This window comes from Oryx dammah, unplaced genomic scaffold, assembly GCF_014754425.2.
Source record: "Oryx dammah isolate SB20612 unplaced genomic scaffold, SCBI_Odam_1.1 HiC_scaffold_11077, whole genome shotgun sequence".
Taxonomy (NCBI): domain Eukaryota; kingdom Metazoa; phylum Chordata; class Mammalia; order Artiodactyla; family Bovidae; genus Oryx; species Oryx dammah.
The window spans coordinates 3,771,187-3,791,107 of NW_024080471.1; positions in this window are offsets into that span (position 1 = coordinate 3,771,187).

Sequence of the window (19,921 nt, forward strand, 5' to 3'; positions counted from 1 at the left end):
TGGGAGGGATTGGGGACAGGAGGAGAGGGGGACGGCAGAGGATGAGATGGCTGGATGGCATCATTGACTCGATGGACGTGAATCTGAGTGAACTCTGGGAGTTGGTGATGGACAGTGAGGCCTGGTGTGCTTTGATTCATGGGGTCACAGAGTCAGACACGACTGAGCGACTGAACTGAACTGAACTCAGTCATAGAAGGTTTTATAATCCTATGGTAAATGATTTGAAGCATATTCTGTAGGGTATTGCTTCTCAATCTTTTAAAGAACAATCCTTTATTCAAATAATATCTATCTGGAGATCTAATATATAAAAAGATGAAAACATGTACCTTATTAGCATAATTATAGAAGCTACAGTTGTGTGCTTGTGTTAGTCACTCAGTCATTGGTGACATGAATCTTACAGTCAGGCAACATGTACAATGAGGCAATCCAATGAACTCCCCCAAATCTCACCCTTGGCATATAATTTATTTCTGTTTACTTTTAGTTATATATTAGCCAAAAAAAAGTCTTAAATCATAGAAATAAATACTTGCAAATAGTCATTCAACAACTTTTATAGACAGAAATGGGGAAAAAAAAGCATTATTCTGGTATCTGGATGGAAAAAGAGAGAGCTTGAACACTAGCAAACATGAAACACAAGTTAATAAGCTGAACAGGAATGGGTCCTACAGGTGAACCCCCAGGACAGGTCAAGGATTTCATAGTCTTACTTGCTTAACATTTGTTAATGGAAGGGGTGAAGAATGAAGGAAGATAAGTTTTGTTCAGGAAATAATGTGTTTATTTGTATCCAAAAATTCTTATTAGCAAGTAAGAAAATTCAGATCTAGATATTTAAGCAAAGCAAGAAATTATTGAAAGATATGGGGGTTCCCAGAATTGACGAAGTGATGGAAAAGCCAGCCTAAAAAATGCACAGAAACAAAAACAACATTAAAGTTCCCAAATCAGGAAAAATGGAAACTTTACCTTCAGTAGGGACAGTCCATCCAGGATGCATTCGTACACTGCAGGACATCCTCTCCACAGCAGGACACAGCAGCAGCTGTCATGGGTAATTCCCAGCCCACCCAGGCACGAATGTGTTTTTAGTTGAGCTCGGATCCTGAGCCCATTCCTGTCTCTCAGACAATGGGGAGCAAGAGTCTCTTTCCCTTGAACCTCTGGAGTGGGAGGGTGAGCAATGGTGGCTGACAGGGAATGAGACTGTGCCCAGAGTTTAGAAGATAGATGTCAAAGATGAAGTAATGAGATCCCAGAGAATTTCTCTTGAAACTCAGAAGGGAATGGGAATATTATATATTTCGTGACTAGCAGGGTCTCAACTTCTTTCTTTCCACAACATGCTAGAGAATTCAGTGGACACTGGAGAAAAGTAGTTGACGATTTTTTAAAAGTCTTCACTGAATTTGTTACAATATTGCTTCTGTTTTATGTCTTGATTTTTGGCCACAAGGCAAGCTTAACGCCCTGGACCAAGGATCAAATCTGCATCTCCTGCATTGGAAGGTAAAATGTTAACCACTGGATCATCAGAAAAGTCTAAGAAGTTTGACCTTTAGGTGACCTTTTCTCTGGCCACAACAGGGGGAAAAAAATGCCTGAAATTGGAACAAAGGCAGAAAAACAGCTAATTCCCTAGGACATTGTTATTCTGACTACATACCAGCTATTACCAAGAGGTACTGAGCTTCAGAAGGACTTCTTCCTTGAAATTTCTGTATACTCTGTAAGTCTCTGGAATCTCTAGAGAGGGCAAGTAATCCGAGTATACCATAGAATTTTGATGTTGAAAAAAATCTTACTTTCAAACACTTATTGTGGGCCAGGCAATAATAGTCCTATCACTTTACATATTCAAGTCATTTTATCTTCACATCAACCCATAGAATAGTTTCAGTGGACCTTGAACAGGAAGGGGATTAATCCAAGCATAGTTCATAGTCAGTACTCTGTAATAGAGGTTCTTTTAAATACACAGATTAACCAAGTGTATGCAGTACATACAGTGTAGTACTATAGCATTTACTATTGAGAAATATCTGGATATAAGTGCATTTGTACAGTTCAAACCTGAGTTAATCAAGAAACAGCTGTACTAGTCTTTTTCCCATTTCATGCATGGGGGATTGAGAAACTTATTAAATAACAGAGTCATACAGTAAATAAAGAGCAGAACCAGATTTCAAATCCAGGCAGCCTGCCTCCTGAGTGCCTGTTTTTTTTTAGCCTATAGGCTACAATTGTCCTAAGGGTCTACAAACTAAAACATCTCAATTATATTTGATGAAAAATAAAGAATTTGTATACACCAAAAATAACTTTTAGAATTATTTTTTAGGTTGTTCATCCCTCCCTAACAGATAACATTTGTTGCTCATATCCATGAAGAACAGTGAATAATAATTCTCAAAATTTTCTTTAAAAAATATTTTTTCTGTCATTTAGGTGAAAAAAATCCTATTATTCTATTATTCTTATTTTCTTTGACTTTTAAAATAATTTTCCAAAGCAAACATTTTCCTAATGTGTATTAAAGATTTTTAAATTTTAGAGATAATAAAATTAACCACTTGTTCCCATAAATATAAATATCATTTTCCCCAACTAAATAAATATCAAAATAAGGATGAGTGGGCAACAGATCACTTAGCTTAGAGCTCATGGTTATGTGGATGGTCAATTTCAGGGAGTCTTGGCAGGAAATTTAAATTATTGGTAGTAAGGTCTTATATTGAGTATTCATTGGAAGGACTGATGCTGAGGCTGAAGCTCCAATACTATGGCCACCTGATGCGAAGAGTTGACTCATTGGAAAAGACCCTGATTCTGAGGGGGTCTATCACCCCTGGTGATAGAGGATGAGATGGCTGGATGGCATCTTCAACTAAATGGATACGAGTTTGAGTAAACTCTGGGAGATGGTAAAGGACAGGGAAGCCTGGTGTGCTGCAGTCCTTGGGGTCTCAAAGAGTCGGGCATGACTTAGTAACTGAACAACAACAAAATAAAGGTCTTTTATGGTTTGTAATTTATCTTGAAATACTTCAACATAGATAGTTTTATATGTAAAATAATATATCCCATGAAAACTCCCTTTTAATTATGAATTGACTAGTGATAGCCTCCCATCCTCTGCCCAGCCCTTGTTCTGAATTAGGAAATATTCCTATTTGGAGGATTAGGCAGCATGCTACATATTCACTAGGCCCTATATCCCAAGATCACCTCCATATTATACAAATGGATTGTTTAGATTCTACTTACTCATTCTGGTGGGGCTGGTGTTCAGGTTCATTTTCACTCTGTGTCTCAGAGATGACCAGTTAACAATTCCACTTTTAGTTATGATGAAAAGCCTATTACTCAGAAATGCAGAATCCAAATATGGCTACCCCAAGTGCTAACACTACCTCTATCCAGTACCAGGATGTGTTAATTAACATTCTGTATCTTATCACTTCCCAAGATATGTCCCTTCACTAGAAATATTTAAGAATTCTACCTTTTCGAGAATCCACTAAGCCCAGCATCCTACACCTTGTGGAGCAGAGCCCTGGGCTTAGAATTCAGAGGCAGAGCCAACAGTAGCAAATTATTTGGAGAAATAATTCCTCTCCCTAACCTAAACTTCAGATGAATTTTGCTGCTAAAATGCTTTCACATTTACCTGGAGAGAATGTTTTCTGTAATGTGTGAGGAAAGAGAGCAGAGACTTCTGATAGCACAACTTTTTATAATTTCTTGCTAATAGATGGTTTTACATGTGGTAGAATTCTACCCAAGACTCACCTTCATTTTAAGAACATCTATGATGCCATAGTTGGAGGATTAGAAACCTTAGACATCAGCTATATCTAAAATTAAAGAATGCTCCATACCCATCAAACAAAAATGATAGTTCAGAATATGTGAGTCAGTTATGACAATTTGCTGCAGGACTGAGATTGTGTCATGCAGTGAGCCTTGCCAGTTGTAAAATGTTTAACATAGGTCATATCAGTGAAGACTGATTTTTTATTTATTGATTTAGTTTGTTTTGTTTTAGAGCACTAAATATTTTGGAGGAAAAACAATATGCTTACATCTTGCTGTTGATGTAAAGGGTCTCATAGAGATCCAAGTGTATTGGCATCGTGTGTGCTCAGCCGCTCAGTCATTGCTGACTCTTTGTAACCCCATGGACTGTAGCACACCAGGCTTCTCTGTCCATGGGATTTTCCAGGCAAGAATACTGGAGTGGGTTGCCATTTCCTTCTCCAGTAATGGCATCACACAGCCTCATTCTTATGAGGGCAATTTTAGTGTCCCTTATTTGTAGGCATCATGACCCAGCTATTTGATAGTCTGACCCTTCATCCTACACCAACGTCAAGGGGTTAAAAACAAATTTCACTACAGCAATCCTGATCTTTTAAAATGTATAGAACTTTAACACTATTTTAAACTAAAATTGTCATTGGGTTTGGCCACCTGTTGTGAAGAACTGACTTATTTGAAAAGACCCTGATGCTGGGAAAGATTGAAGCTGGGAGGAGAAGGGGATGACAGAGGATGAGATGGTTAGACAGCATCACCAACTCTATGGACATGAGTTTGGGTAAACTCTGGGAGGTGGTGATGAACAGGGAGGCCTGGCGTGCTGCAGTCCATGGGGTCACAAAAAATCGGATGCGACTGTGCAACTGAACTGAACTGAACTGAACTAATTTGTAGAATCCCTAAAGTACCTGCTTGCAAAAACAGTTTGAAAACTGCTAGTGTAGGTAAAGGGAAATTACCCCAGGATTTTAAGGAAGGGAACAATACTATCTGTTTACATTTGAAAGATATGTCTAGCATCTGTGCGAAGAGCAAACTTGACAGAAAAAAAAAAAAAAATACAAAGCCCCATTAAGAAAGAATTAGAATGAGAATAATGGTGATAGGAATGGAGAGAAACTAGATTGAAGCCTTGTTTAGAAAATAAAACTGCAAGGATTTAAGTCATTTTCCTATCTTTTAGTCTCATTTGTAGTCTTTCCTAAAAGCCATTAGATTAACTGATGTTTTGAATAAAACTGGCTGCTTGGTAATGTTAAGAAAATAGACTTCTGTTTAAACCCTAGTTCAGGACTTATTAATTCTCTGTTATTGAGCAAATTAGTTAACCTCTTGATCCTCCATTTCCTCATCTGTAAGATGGAAATAATAATTTCTACCTCACAGGTTTAATAGTGAGAAAAGGGAAAATAGTAATTGTCTGTGTTAAAGTATTAGAACAGTGTCTACCCAAATAATGAAAGATATTTTTTTTTCAAGAAATGAACAGTTTAACTATGACTGTTCAATAAAAACAAAATGGTGTATTAAAAGTCTACATGCAAATACAAAATAAGGGTGTAGGAATTAAGCAATATATTCATGTGGAAGCAGAGTTATTTAAGGGAGAGAAAGAAATGAGTAAAACTGTGTTACTCTTGTTTTGTTTTGCTTGATTCAATTTATTCCAAGTGGGATTGTGTGAATAGCAGAAAGTTCTTCTGCCAAAATAAAATAAACCAGAGAAAGGAAAAAAGGTAAAGATGAATTACACGTACCAACATATAATCCTTTTCAAATTTGGAAAAAGAATGATACCCTTGCTGGCAAGTCAGTTGGCCTCAGTAGAAAGAGAAGTAAAGGTGAAGACAATGGATGAGATATATTTATACAACGACTTGCTTTGATCAGAAGCCAAAGATGGGCAGCCAAATGCAGCTGTTTCACCATATGAGTTCCCTGTCATCTTGAATGCTGTATCTCCCTGGGTATGAGGATAAAATCTCTTCCATGAGAAGCCAGGGAAAGTTTCTTTAGTCTTCCTAAGAGGATTAAGAATGAAATGAATCATGGCAATTTTAGAACTTCTTTAGATGTCTTGTGGACATTTAATTCTAAGTCACACTTCAGAGGCTGGATTTTGAGCAGAGAAGACATAAGTCTGTGCAAGAAATCAACTTTTGCCTCTATTCTAGATTTACCTGCTTGATACTAAACAGTGATTTCACTAAAATAGGTGGAACCACTATTAATATCCTAGCACCCTTCTTATGTTTGCATACTCATTTTTTTATCATTTTATTTCTTTTTTTGTCATAAAGTATCATTTTTGGTCACATAATATAAGGATAAATTGTGTTGACCTTTGAATATCACCAAAAAGCAGAAAATCTAGGTTTTGATTTTTTTTTCTGACACAGGTGATAAATTTTCATTACTGTTTTTTTTTAGTTCATCTCAGTCCTTTACTCCTATGTTGAATTTTGAGATCAAGTGGCACTGAGCCTTGGTATTATCCCTAAAACTTATTCTCAACTGTTTTTTTATTTGAATATTATCATTAGAATAATTGGAATCTAATATAAAAAGATTCCCCATGTCCCCATTTAAAAAAATTTTTAGTATTCATTTATTTGGCTCTGTCAGCTATTAGTTGTGTCAGGGGAAGCACACTGAGTGAAACTGCCCACCCTGGCCAGGCATGAGTTGTTTTAAGACAGGAGGTCCTGTAAGGAATATGGAACTAATAAGCCACCACCAAGCAGAAGAGTTCTGGAAAGGTCAAAAGGTGACACCATGTGTCCAACCGCCTCCCAGAATCCTTCTCGTGGCATCCATTTTGGCTGAGAAATGCACGAGCCACCAGGAAGGGCTCTGAGTCAGAATGATTGGCCAAAGACAACCAGAAAATAATCCCATCACCATAAAATCCAAGACTGCTAGCCATGTGGCAGAACAGTTCTCCTGGGTTCCCTTACCCTACTGCTCTCTGCCTGGGCACACCTTCCCAATAAAATTTCTTGCTTTGTGAGCACATGTGTCTCCTTGGGCAATTCATTTCTGAGTGCTAGAAAAGAGCCCACTTTTGGGCACTGGAAGGGGGTCCCCCTTCCTGCAACAGTTGCATCATATGGGATCTTCTTTGCATTAGGTGAGGTCTTTTGTTACAGCACATGGACTCTAGTTGTGGAGTAGGCTTGGTTCCTTTGCAGTATGTAGGATGGTAGTTCTCTGACCAGTGATCAAACTCTCAGCCCTTGCATTGCAAGGCAGATTCTTAAGCATTGGACCACCAGGAAAGTCCCTTGACCCTAATTCTTAACATCCTACTAGGTACCATCATACTGTGCTTTTTGGAGTTTCTCTGGATGCCTTCAAACACAAGTTGCCAGGTAGGCATATACATCGCTCTAGGCTAAAATCTTTGGGCATGGTCCCAAGATCTGGTGTTTCTTTAGCTTGGCTGAGATAGCTGTAAGTGCATGATAAAGGACTTTGCATCACTAAAATACAAAGAAATCCAGGTGAAATGACAAAAACATCTCTGCCCTCATGGAGGTTACATTTTAGTTGGACTGTGGGATGCTGTTCACGAGCACATAAATAAAATATATGTTATGACTCATGGAAACAAGTGCTACAGAGAGAAACAAAGCAGAGAAGGGGACAAAGGACATAGACAGAAAAACTATCATTTTAAACAGTGTGTCCTGGGAAGTGTGAAATTAGAAGACACATGTGAGCAGACCTGGAGGGTGTACAGAAACCAACCATGAAAAGCCTGGAGGGTTGTCTTTCAAGGAGAAGTGGGTGCTTCCAGTGTGTCTGGTAGTGTGTTCTATGCTGGAGGGGTAGCAAGGAGGCCAGTGTGGCCACAGGGATGTGAGCCAAAGGAAGAGGAGTTGGAGATAAGTACAGAGAATTAGTGAGCAAGACAAGAAAGCAGTGGAGTAAGACCGGAGAAAGAGCAGGTTTGGTGGAAAAGATCAAGAGGTCGTGTGTAGCATCTTTATGACCAAGGTATCTACTATTAGCCATCAAAGTGGAATAAGCAGGCTGCTAATGATCAGGAGAAAATTCAGGGAGCAATGACTGAAGGAAGAGCTGTGATTAGCATTGTGCTAAAACCAAAGCCATGTAGGATAGCAGAGTGGATTAAAAAAAAAAATTTTGTTCTGCAAAAAGGACTAATGGTCGAATGAAGCAGAGAGACCATGGCATTGGAAAGCTTAGAGCTACCTCTGGGAAAAGAATGGGGTTGGTGGGACATTTAAAGATCCAGGTGAAGGGAGTATGTTAATTTAAGGTGGAAAAAGAAATCTAATCCTAGTGTGGGGAAAGAATTAAATTTGTTGAATTCCAGCTTCAATTCTTCTCATTGTATTTCTCTGTTAAAACCAACAATAGCAACAAAAACAAAACACTCAATTCTTCTGTGAGATGTGAGTGACATTTTGATATGTGTCTATTATAATCTGGGGAACACTGAAGAGGCAGAAAGTACTAAGGAAAGGTTGCTAAGCACTTTCAAAGCATCCTGTGAGAGCCCCAGCAAGGATGTGTAGATTAGGACGTGTGATCACTTAGAGACCCTCATCAGACTAAGCCGTAAAGGAGGGAAGCAGAAATAACCAATTCTCTTCAACAAAAGGCAGCAAAAACCTGGATTCCCTGCTGATCCCACACATACAGAAGATATACACTAAAGACACTTACTCCTTGGAAGAAAAGTTATGACCAACCTAGATAGCATATTCAAAAGCAGAGACATTACTTTGCCGACTAAGGTCCGTCTAGTCAAGGCTATGGTTTTTCCTGTGGTCATGTATGGATGCGAGAGTTGGAGTGTGAAGAAGGCTGAGCGCCAAAGAATTGATGCTTTTGAACTGTGGTGTTGGAGAAGACTCTTGAGAGCCCCTTGGACTACAAGGAGATCCAACCAGTCCATTCTGAAGGAGATCAGCCCTGGGATTTCTTTGGAAGAAATGATGCTAAAGCTGAAACTCCAGTACTTTGGCCACCTCATGAGAAGAGTTGACTCATTGGAAAAGACTCTGATGCTGGGAAGGATTGGGGGCAGGAGGAGAAGGGGCAACCAAGGATGAGATGGCTGGATGGCATCACCGACTCGATGGACGTGAGTCTGAGTGAACTCCGGGATTTGGTGATAGACAGGGAGGCCTGGCATGCTGCAATTCATGGGGTTGCAAAGAGTCGGACACGACTGAGCAACTGAACTGCACTGAACACTAAGAGACAGAAAAGAACCACTTTTATTTTGATAAATAAAATTATTCCTCTACTGGATCACTTTCCTCTGTTCTAAAGAGTGCATGTGCATGCTCAGCCCCTCAGTCTAGTCTGACTCTTTGTGACCTCCTGGACTGTAGCCTGCCATGCTCCTCTGTCCATGGGATTCTCCTGGCAAGAATACTAGAACGGGTTGCCATTTCTTCCTCCAGAGGATCTTCAGAATATGAATGGGTTGCCATTTCCTCCTCCTCCAGAGTATCTTCCCAACCCAGGAGTCAAACCTGTATCTCCTGTGTCTTCTTGCATTGGTAGGTAGATTCTTTAGCACTGAGCCACCTGAGAAAGTCTGTTCTAAAGAGCAGTATTCAGAAAATCTTTCAAGAGTCACAAAAAACAAAACTCTAAAGTCCACTTGTGTAGTAAATTTCACAATGTATCATCTTCAAAATCATTTCTTTTCTCAGTGAATGACTCAAAACTTAGCCTTGTTTAGAGTAATCTAGAATCAAATCTACAGCAGTGAAGTCTGGTTTACATAGTCGTGAAGTCGCTCCAGTCGTGTCCGCCTCTGTGGGACCCCATAGATGGCAGCCCACTAGGCTCCTCTGTCCCTGGGATTCTCCAGGCAAGAATACTGGAGTGGGTTGCCATTTCCTTCTCCAATGCATGAAAGTAAAAAATGAAAGTGAAGTCATTCATTTGTGCCTGACTCTTAGAGATCCCATGGACTGCAGCCTACCAGGCTCCTCATCCATGGGATTTTCCAAGCACGAGTACTGGAATGGGTTGCCATTGTCTTCTCTGAAGATATCAGCTAGTGGCCAGCAAACCAAAATGAATACAGGGACACCTCTTGACTCAGGCTCTCCACTATTCCACAAAGCCTTTTTGGGAGGAGAAAGGAAATAGAGTGTCGAGTTCATAAACCTATTGCAAAATATGGACTTCTCTAAATTTAGTCTTTTAAACTTGAAAAGCCATCTACCTTTTAAGACAAAGGAATTTTTTCTGCACATCTTTAGAGAAGAGCTGTTTAGTGATGACGTTTAATGTAAAGCAGCTGTTGCTTCTCATAAAGGAGACCCGACAGCGCTGCTGGATGAGCCATGAGTCACACATGAATATGGAATCAGCCAGATGATTGTTCGTTCCGTTGTCGAGATCTGTCCCTCAAGAGTGAAAGTTTGTTACGCACGTGCAGTTTTTGTGAAAACACCAAAGAAGGAACACACTTTTATTATGGACTAGGGACTTCGGATTCATCCTCACTAAGGTAAAACACTATAGAGAACACCTGGTATAGAATTTTTTAAAATTGTTATAGAATGCAACTAGTTCTTCTCTACTGTCCCCAGGATGTGTTTATGAACCAGGGCACTCTGGTTCATTCCAGCATAGATGGCCCTTCCTAGGATCTTCTACCAATCTGGCTTCTGGAGTAGGGGACTTGTAGTTGAGAACAGAGATGCAGAACTAATTTGACATGACAGATATAGAACTAGATCAAAGAGTTACCCCCTCATATGTTCTATGAATAAATATTAACTTAGCTAAGTTTAAATGATTCTTACACTAGATGAGGTATCTTAGACTGGACTTAGGCAGCCCTTCCTTCAGAGAAGAGCATGATGTATAGAAAATGGTTACTGAGTGCTTGCGGAGGGAATGAGGCCTCTCAGATCTTTAAATATTTAGATGTATGTCTCTCATTATATTGTTAGAAATCACATTCTTCAAAGCTTAGAAAAGATTGTGTTCATTAATGAAGCCTGAGAGTTTTCTGAGAGAATGCATTATGTTTTTCCTGAGGAACACACACACACACACACACACACACACACACACACTAACAAAGTGAATTTTGACATTAAAAAAAAGTTATTATTAACAAACATTTTTTCTTAGGGAGAAATGTCTATGACAGAATAAATATTAATGTAACTAAAGAATGGATTATTCTCAAGTCATACAAATCACATTCAAAGCTTGGAAATTAATAGGTTTTTTAATGGTTTTAGGCTTCCCTGTTAGCTTAGTTGGTAAAGAATCCACTGCAATGCACAAGACCCTGGTTTGATTCCTGGGTCAGGAAGATCCACTGGAGAAGGGATAGGCTACCCACTCCAGTATTCTTGGGCTTCCCTTGTGGCTCAGCTGGTAAAAATTCCACCTGCAATGCAGGAGACCTCAGTTCGATCCCTGGGTTGGGAAGATTCCCCTGGAGAAAGCAAAGGCTACCCACTCCAGTATTCTGACCTAGAGAACTCCATGGACTATCCATGGGGTGGCAAAGAGTTGAGAATGACTGAGTGACTTTCACTTTAATGTTTTAAGTCAGTATTGAAGGCAATTTTATTTTATTTTATTTTATTTATTTATTTTTTTTTGAAGGCAATTTTAAACCTATTCCTTAAATTTAATTTAAAATTTTACACTGTTGATATGAAGACCACATGCTAATAAGAACTTAAATGCTATGAAATACAAAGCATGATACTATTGAACGTGAGTAGTTTTAATAAGCTCCTAAAAGTCAACTTGTACAATCTGTGCAGACTGGTTAAGACTCTAAACTTGAGACAGTTGCATTATGCTCTCCAGTTTGTGCTATTCTAAGCTGTTTAGTTTATCATTTCTATGATACTCTAAGTCAAGTGAGGACAGCTTGATTTTGCTGATAGCTGATGAAACTGTAGAATGCTGCATAATTAGATAGAAGGGAAGTATCTATTTAAGAAGGAAAATAAACATCCAGGAACTTATTCTATGGTGGGAGAACAGTTGGGTAAAGGAATGTGAAAAATATTTCATGCCCTGTTACTCGACTTTTCTAAGAATTTTAATTTAGCTTTTGTTTACAGCATTAAGTTCGGCATTCCTAAAAGACTTTACTTAAATAATTGCCATTTGAACGGTGCTTTATGATTATGAAAGTGCTCCACACATATTGTCTCCTTCAGGACTCCAAAATAACTTATGAGATAGATAATGTTGCTACCCATCTTAATAAGGATGCTTGGGCTGCCTGAATTTAAATTATTTTCCCAAGATTATACATGGTAAGTGATAGAAGTGGGAAGTAAATCTGAAAGTATTCTGCCCTTTTATCAGTGCGATGCTGTCTTTCACTTGGGAATTTCCAAGACTGAAAAGTAGAAGGAGCCGTCATCTTGACTTGCCTAAACTATGATAAAATCTCCTTGACTTGTATCTCCCCTTGCAGCCTCTCCTACACAGTGGTGATTTCTAAAGTAGGAGCAATGAATTCACTGCTGATCTGGGATGCTTCAAACATCTTAGCTCAAGAAGAAAGCTCTTAAAAACCAGCCGCATATATATGTGTTAACATATGACATTTGTTTTTCTCTTTCTGATTCACTTCACTCTGTATAACAGAATCTGGGTTCATCCATCTGAGTTCAACTGACTCAAATATGTTCCTTTTCATGGCTGAGTAATATAAATACACATGGAATCTAGAAAAATGGTACTGATGAACCTATTTTCAGGGCAGGAATAGAGATGCAGACATGGAGAATGAGTTCGTGGACACGGGGAAGGAGTGGATGGGGCAAATTGAGAGAATAACGCTGGTGTATGTATACATTGAAAGTGAAAGTGAACATCACTCAGTGGTGTCCCACTCTTTGTGACCCGATTATACAGTCCATGTATTCTCCAGGCCAGAACACTGGAGTGGGTAGCTATTCCCTTCTCCAGGGGGTCTTCCCAACACAGGGATCGAACCTAGGACTCCCGCATTGCAGGTAGATTCTTTACCAGCTGAGCCACAAGCCATGTATAAAATAGATATCTAGTTGGAAGCTGCTGTATAACATAAAGAGCACAGTTCAGTGCTCTGTGATGACCTCGAGGGGTGGGGTGTGATGGGGGATGGTGGAGGGAGGCTCAAGAGGGAAGCGATATACACACACACACACACACACACACACACACACACACACACTTAAGGATGATTAATGTTGCATGGCAGAAACAAATACAACACTGCAAAAGAATTATCTTCCAATTAAAAAAAAAAACACAGCCAAACCTCATTTTCAGTAAAAATAATAATAATAGTAGTAATTACTTACATATATGTCCATTCATTATGTGGCAGGCACTATGTCAAACATTATATATATATTGTCTCATTTATTCTAACCAGAAAGCTTTTGAAGCTGCTGATATTACTATATCCTTCTTCCAGCAGAGGGAATATGGGAAGCTGCAAGATTGTTACCATTTCAGGATGCCTTATCTTCTCTCTCACTAGGTTCATTTCCTTTTCATTAAAAAGGTCAAAAATAGAAGGGTTGGGGGTATACTGCATCTGAATGTAAAGAAAACTGTTTTCAAGTGAAACGTAGAAGGACTATGACACATGTTGGAATTTGAAGCTAAGGCAGGAGGTAAATGAATCCCCCAGAGTGAAACAACTGGAGATTCATTCCCTATGGACTTAACCTCCAAAATTTCAGTAGCAGAACAATTGAGAGAGGACACTGGGCCCTGCCCAGATAGAAGATAAGAGACCACATATTTTTCAATCTCAAAGTCAGGAGACTTCTCCTAATACATATGTGCAGAAAGGCTCCTTGGAGTTCAAAAGAGGAGTGATGCTAAGTGATCTTCTACCCATGGGCCTGGCTAAGAAATACGTGCATGCGTGTGCACACACGCACACAGCAGGACCCTGAGATATACCAAATATGGACTTACATCCAGGCAAATTAAAATGATTGGCCAAAGGAAATCCCGAAGAAATGCCCCATACAAGTAATTCAAACTACCACATGGGCATAACTCAGCCTAACTTTGCCCATGTGTCTGTCTACATGTACTGTACATTTTTTCCCTTCCTAATAAATACTTTACTTGTTTACTACTTTCCATTTTTGTGGAATTTCTGCAAAGATGAAGAACCAGGGTCTTGTTACTGACCATTGGCCTAGTGCTTAGGATTCCGTGCTCTCACTGCCGCAGCCCAACTGCAGTCTCTGGCAAGGGACCGAAGCCCTGCTTCAAGTGCCGCAGGCTGAAACCACTGGAGATCAAACTGTTTTATAAATTTTGCTTATGATCAAAGAGAAAACTTAGAAAGTTTTGGATTATGAAGAAAATTGCTATCCTCAAAATCCAAGAATGAGGCACAATGGGTACAAGATGACCATAACCTTGATGAATTGGTATAGAACTCGAATTAGTTTACATAACTACATCCAACTAAATGCTGATTATACAAAATGTTTCTGAAATATTCCAAACAAGTAAAAGTAAAAATAGAGGGGCAATTAAGGAGACAAAAGAAAAAAAAAGAAAAATTGGAAATATAATGGGATATGGCTCAAATTAATTTACATAAGTAGATCCAACTGTATACCAGTTATATGAAACACTTCTGAAACATCAGTTCAGTTCATTTGCTCAGTCGTTTCCTACTCTTTGCGACCCCATAGACTGTAGCACATCAGGCTTCCCTGTCTATCACCAACTCCTGGAGCTTGCTCAAACTCAGGTCCGTCGAATTGGTTATGCCATCCAACCATCTCATCCTCTGTTGACCTCTTCTCCTCCTGCCTTCAATCTTTCTCAGCATTAGGGTCTTTTCCAGTGAGTCTGTTCTTTGCATCAGGTGGCCAAAGTATTGGAGTTTCAGCTTCAGCCTCAGTCCTTCCAATGAATATTCAGGACTGATTTCCTTTAGGATAGACTGGTTGGATCTTCTTACAGTCCAAGGGACTCTCAACACCACAGTTCAAAAGTATCAATTCTTTGGCACTCAGCTTTATTTATAATCCAACTCTCACATCCATACATGACTACTGGAAAAACCATAGCTTTGACTAGATGGACCTTTGTTGGCAAAGTAATGTCTCTGCTTTTCAATATGCTGTCTAGGTCGGTCATAGCTTTCCTTCCAAGAAGCAAGCGTCTTTGAACTTCATGGTTGCAGTCATCATCTGCAGTGACTTTGGAGCCCAAGAAAATAAAGCCTGTCACTGTTTCCATTGTTTCCCCATCTATTTGCCATGAAGTGATGGGGTTGGATGCTATGATCTTCATTTTCTGAATGTTGAGCTTTAAGCCAACATTTTCACTCTCCTCTGAAATTTTCTGAAACACAGTGAACATTTAAAAAAAGAAAAAAAAAACAATCAGCAAATGAATACTGGGGAAAAGGAGAAACCGAAGTATAAATATCAAACTGCATTGATACAGCCAAGAGAGAGATTTGATACTTAAACCATAACTGACTTTTCTCTTGAATGATGGAACATGTTTGTGACTAGAGGAACACTGTCTTTATAAAGCTGTATAGTGTTTTTGCAACTAGAGGACGAGAAATAAGAAGTCTTAAAAAGGAGAGCAGAGTAGTTTATCTTTTGTATAAGTTAGGACCAGAGAGTCTCAGAGCTGGTGTTGGAGGTCTGAGCTAGAAAGAGATCCTTTTAATTATATGAAGGTAGTTAAAAAAAAAAATTGCTTGTTATTTATAGCTTCTAAAAGGGATGTTTACATTTTTTACTTATTTCTATTTGAACCATGTAAATGAGCTTGCTCAGCTCCAGGCCCTCTGAAAAATACAGGATAGACACTTGTGTACATGCTTTTGGGTGTGCAGGGCTCCATGTGTGTGGTTGTGTGTATGTGTGTTTACTTTGGGTGTTTTGGGTGACTATTGGTCAAATTTTGACTTATCCAAACACCTTCTAAGTTTCTCAAGATTTTGTCCTTTTTCTTTTGGGCTAATAATAGGAATAATAAATTGTGACTATTAACTATTATCCTCAGATATGTTACATGAATATCTCTGTGCACCTTTCTTAGGTATATAACTTTCATGTGATTGTTAGAAATTGGCTATGGAATGCACGTAATTCTTCTGAGAAATTTCTATCCAAATTTGTGATGTTGTTGTTACAATAAAGCAGAGAGAATGCAACCATTACACATAAATACAACCATTATGCATACAAATGTTGTAAGATACAGTTAATCTTACCATGCCCAGTAATTTCTGCCTGGAGAGATTATACTACAGTCTAAATGTTCTCCACAACTTTGGATCAGATACTTAGGTTTGAGGAAAGCCCCTGTGCCTGCATCCACACCTCTGCAAACTGAGTCTTTTTCATTTAACTCATTAATAATCTCAAGAAATAGGAAAATATAATAGAATCATAATAAGTGATAAAGGGCATTCTGAATTATAGATACAAGACATACAGACATAGAGGATGCTTATAGTTGCTATTCTCCAATTTTAACCAAGAATAAATATAGAAGCACAAAAATTTACCAGTCTAGATACTAAAGAACATTTTTTCCCCCACCAGTGGTCATAAAATTCTTGATTGATTTAAACTCAAGTAGACAAATAGGCAATCAAACAAATTAGAGAAACAAAATAGATTCTCTACCATCTCTCATCCAAAAGATGAAAGATCTCAATAAACCTTTAGTCTATTTACAGTGATTAGCAAATAAGACCATAAAACAAATTATTAATCATTGTGGTCATCAATGAGGCATAATAACTTATCTGCCTTTAACAAACCAAAAATACACCATAACACAAAACAAAATTATTGGAGAGGAGAAATTAAATTTTAGAAAATCAGCCAAGTTCCACTATGATTTGGAATCACCATAAAGAGACCTGCCCACTTCTCTGGTAGGGAAGTTTATCCAGTTCTGTCAGGTAAATCCATTGAGTATCTCTGAGGAAGACTTCTAAAATTAGATAAAATTATGATATTTAAGCTTAGCACAAAAATAGGAAAATAATTCAATAAAAGGTGAAACAGCCTCAAGTTTGTAGAGTATATAGTATAATTTAATATATATTAACAGAGACATTTGGAGAAGGAAATGGCAATCCACTCCAGTATTCTTGCCTGGAGAATCTCAGGGACAGAGGAGCCTGGTGGGCTGCCATCTATGGGGTCATGCAGAATTGGAGATGACTGAAGCAACTTAGCAGCAGCAGCAACAGAGATATTACAAATCAGTGGAAAAAATAAGAATTATTCAATAAAAGACTGAGAGATTTAGTTATTTAGAAAGAAAATAAAATTAAGTCATAGTCTTATACTATCTGCTGCTGCTGCTGCTAAGTCGCTTCAGTCATGTCCGACTCTGTGCGACCCCATAGATGGCAGCCCGCCCGGCTCTTCTGCCCCTGGGATTCTCCAGGCAAGAACACTGGAGTGGGTTGCCATTTCGTTCTGCAATGCATGAAAGTGAAAAGTGAAAGTGAAGTCGCTCAGTCGTGTCTGACTCTGTGTGACCCCATGGACTGTAGCCCACCAGGCTCCTTCATCCATGGGATTTTCCAGGCAAGAGTACTGGAGTGGGGTGCCATTGCCTTCTCCCTTATACTATCTAGCACAATCCAGTTCAAACTTATCAACTGACAAAATTAAAACAATCAATAATTTAAAAAACTATCAGACAAAAAACAATCTGGTTGTTTTTACACTGGGGGAAGACTTTATAATGTAGCTTTTTTTTTTTTTTTAAGTCAGATAAGTAAGCTTGATTCTATGGTGCTCTTGGCCTGTGGCATATTCTGGTCTTTGGTAACTTCTAAGCTCTCATTTTATTCCTTTTTTGTTGTTGTTTGTTTACACTAATGTTCATGTCTCATATTCCTTCCCACCCAGGAAATAGTTTTATGCTTTCAAATATTGGTATTTTCCATTTATATGTTCATATGTATGCATGTTTTTTAGTCTTCATGAATGCCTTTGTTATATATCTCATTATTTTGTTTTCCTTAGTATCATGTTTTTAAAATTTTGCCTGTTGCCGTGTATACTATTATGACATTGCTTCAAACTGCTGCGTGATACTCCATGTTGGGTGGGCATGGAGTGATTTTGTGTTTTGTTTTTGGTTTAATAAAGGAGAATAAGTTATTGTTCCCCATTGGTGGAAGCAATGATTAAAGATTTGGTTTTATGCTCTGATTATTTGATGAGCACTGTAAATGGATCAATGGTTTATAGATATCTTTCATCTCTTGAATGAGAGATAAACAATAACTTTTGTTGTTATTGATTACTTTGACTGCCTACTTGTCTGTTTGAATTCAGTAGACCCTTTGAAGTGCTACTGACTGCATTTCAATTATATCCAACTTCTGAAACACAGTTACACCTAAATGATTTCATAGATGGTCCTCTGTGCACCTGCACAAGTGTTTCTTTGGCATATATACCCAGGGGTATATGGTGTAGGGAAAGCTTATGTTTAATTTGAATAGATGGTGTCAGTTTATACTACAGAATAATTAGAATCATCCAAATGACTTTGATAACCTTACAAATGGTATAAATATAGTAGCAATCTTTACCTAAGTGAGGCTACAAGAACAGAAGGAAGTTGTTAGATTTTAGTTAATCTCAGTTGGTAAAAGGGGTGAAATCTCTTGTCTATCACTATAACGATGCTGCATTATTAACCACCCTGAAATCAATGGCATACAAGCAAAGGCCTTTCTTTCCTTATGCACAGATTTGTCTGGGGCTGCTTTGCTTGAGTCTACAGATCACTTGGATTTGCTTCCAGATTCTGGGTTACCTTCTGATCAGTTTTAGTCATCTCTTCTCTTTCTTTGGATACACAGTTACCTGAGGCAAGCTATTGGTGGATGATAATTCTGAGTAGGAGAACAAGAGGATCATTAAGGCCTTAGGTTAGAACTACCTGTTAGATAGGAAGTCAGGCATGAGCAATGAGGGGTGGCCTGGCTGAAAGGGATCCAGGTGATCCCTAAACTCTCTAAACTGATCTCTAAACTCCATCCCAGACACACCCAGGAGAGCTCACAGATATGCTACAGAATAACCACAAAGACTTTCAACTCCTGCACCCTAGGCACACAGTGCCTACAAAATAACCATAGGGGCTTCTCCAAGTGACCTTAGGTAGGTAGTTAGCAGTCCATTAATGGCTCATGAATATTCTACATCTAATTATAGAAGACTGAATTATGGGAAGACATAAACAGCACAGCCTGCTGTTAAAATTTACAATTGTCTATTGGCCTTGAGTTTATGCCTATTCGCATTCCCTTTCATTGACTGGTGGTGGATAGAAGCCTTACTTTGCACTAGGCATAACCAAAAGGAGATGACTGGAAGTATAAATAGGGGAAACCAAGAGGACTTGATAAGAAGAACAAGAAGGACTTCTTTGGAGTTAAGCTTATTCCCATACCTTGGGAATCTCTGTCTAATAAAAAATCTGTCTGAGCTGAACTGAGGTATAACATATATTCAATGCTCTTTAGTCAATTGCTCCAAGTTTTTGTTGTGAGGAGATGAAAACCAAGTCAAAGAAATAAACTGGCATGACAGATCCTTATTTTTGTGACTAAGACGTATACGGGGTTGGAGACCATAAGAAAAATTGGACCTGGCAGAATAAATGCCCTTTAATTCAAATTCTCTTTTTAAGTAGAAATACTTAACAGACTTTTTCTGTCCCCTTAAAGCATTCCACATTTCTTTGAGAGTTAGGGGCACTGGGCCTAAATGACTCCCTTGGTTTGTGGGGCTCAGTTATGACAGAGTTTGAGCAGCATTGTGAAAATTATCCTAGCTTTTCTCTTTTACCTCTGAATTATGCTCCTATTAATTAAATTAAGCAGAATGAAATGTAAAATAATTGAATGACTATGCCTTAATTAAAAAGAAAGAAGAAAGAGCACTTACTTTCTCATTGTTCTTCATTTGGAAAAAGCAACTAGTTACATTTTAGAATACTTCTAGTTTAATCAGAACTACAATGATATTAATTTATTCAATCCTAAAAGCATGGGCTTGGTAAGATTAATTCATTT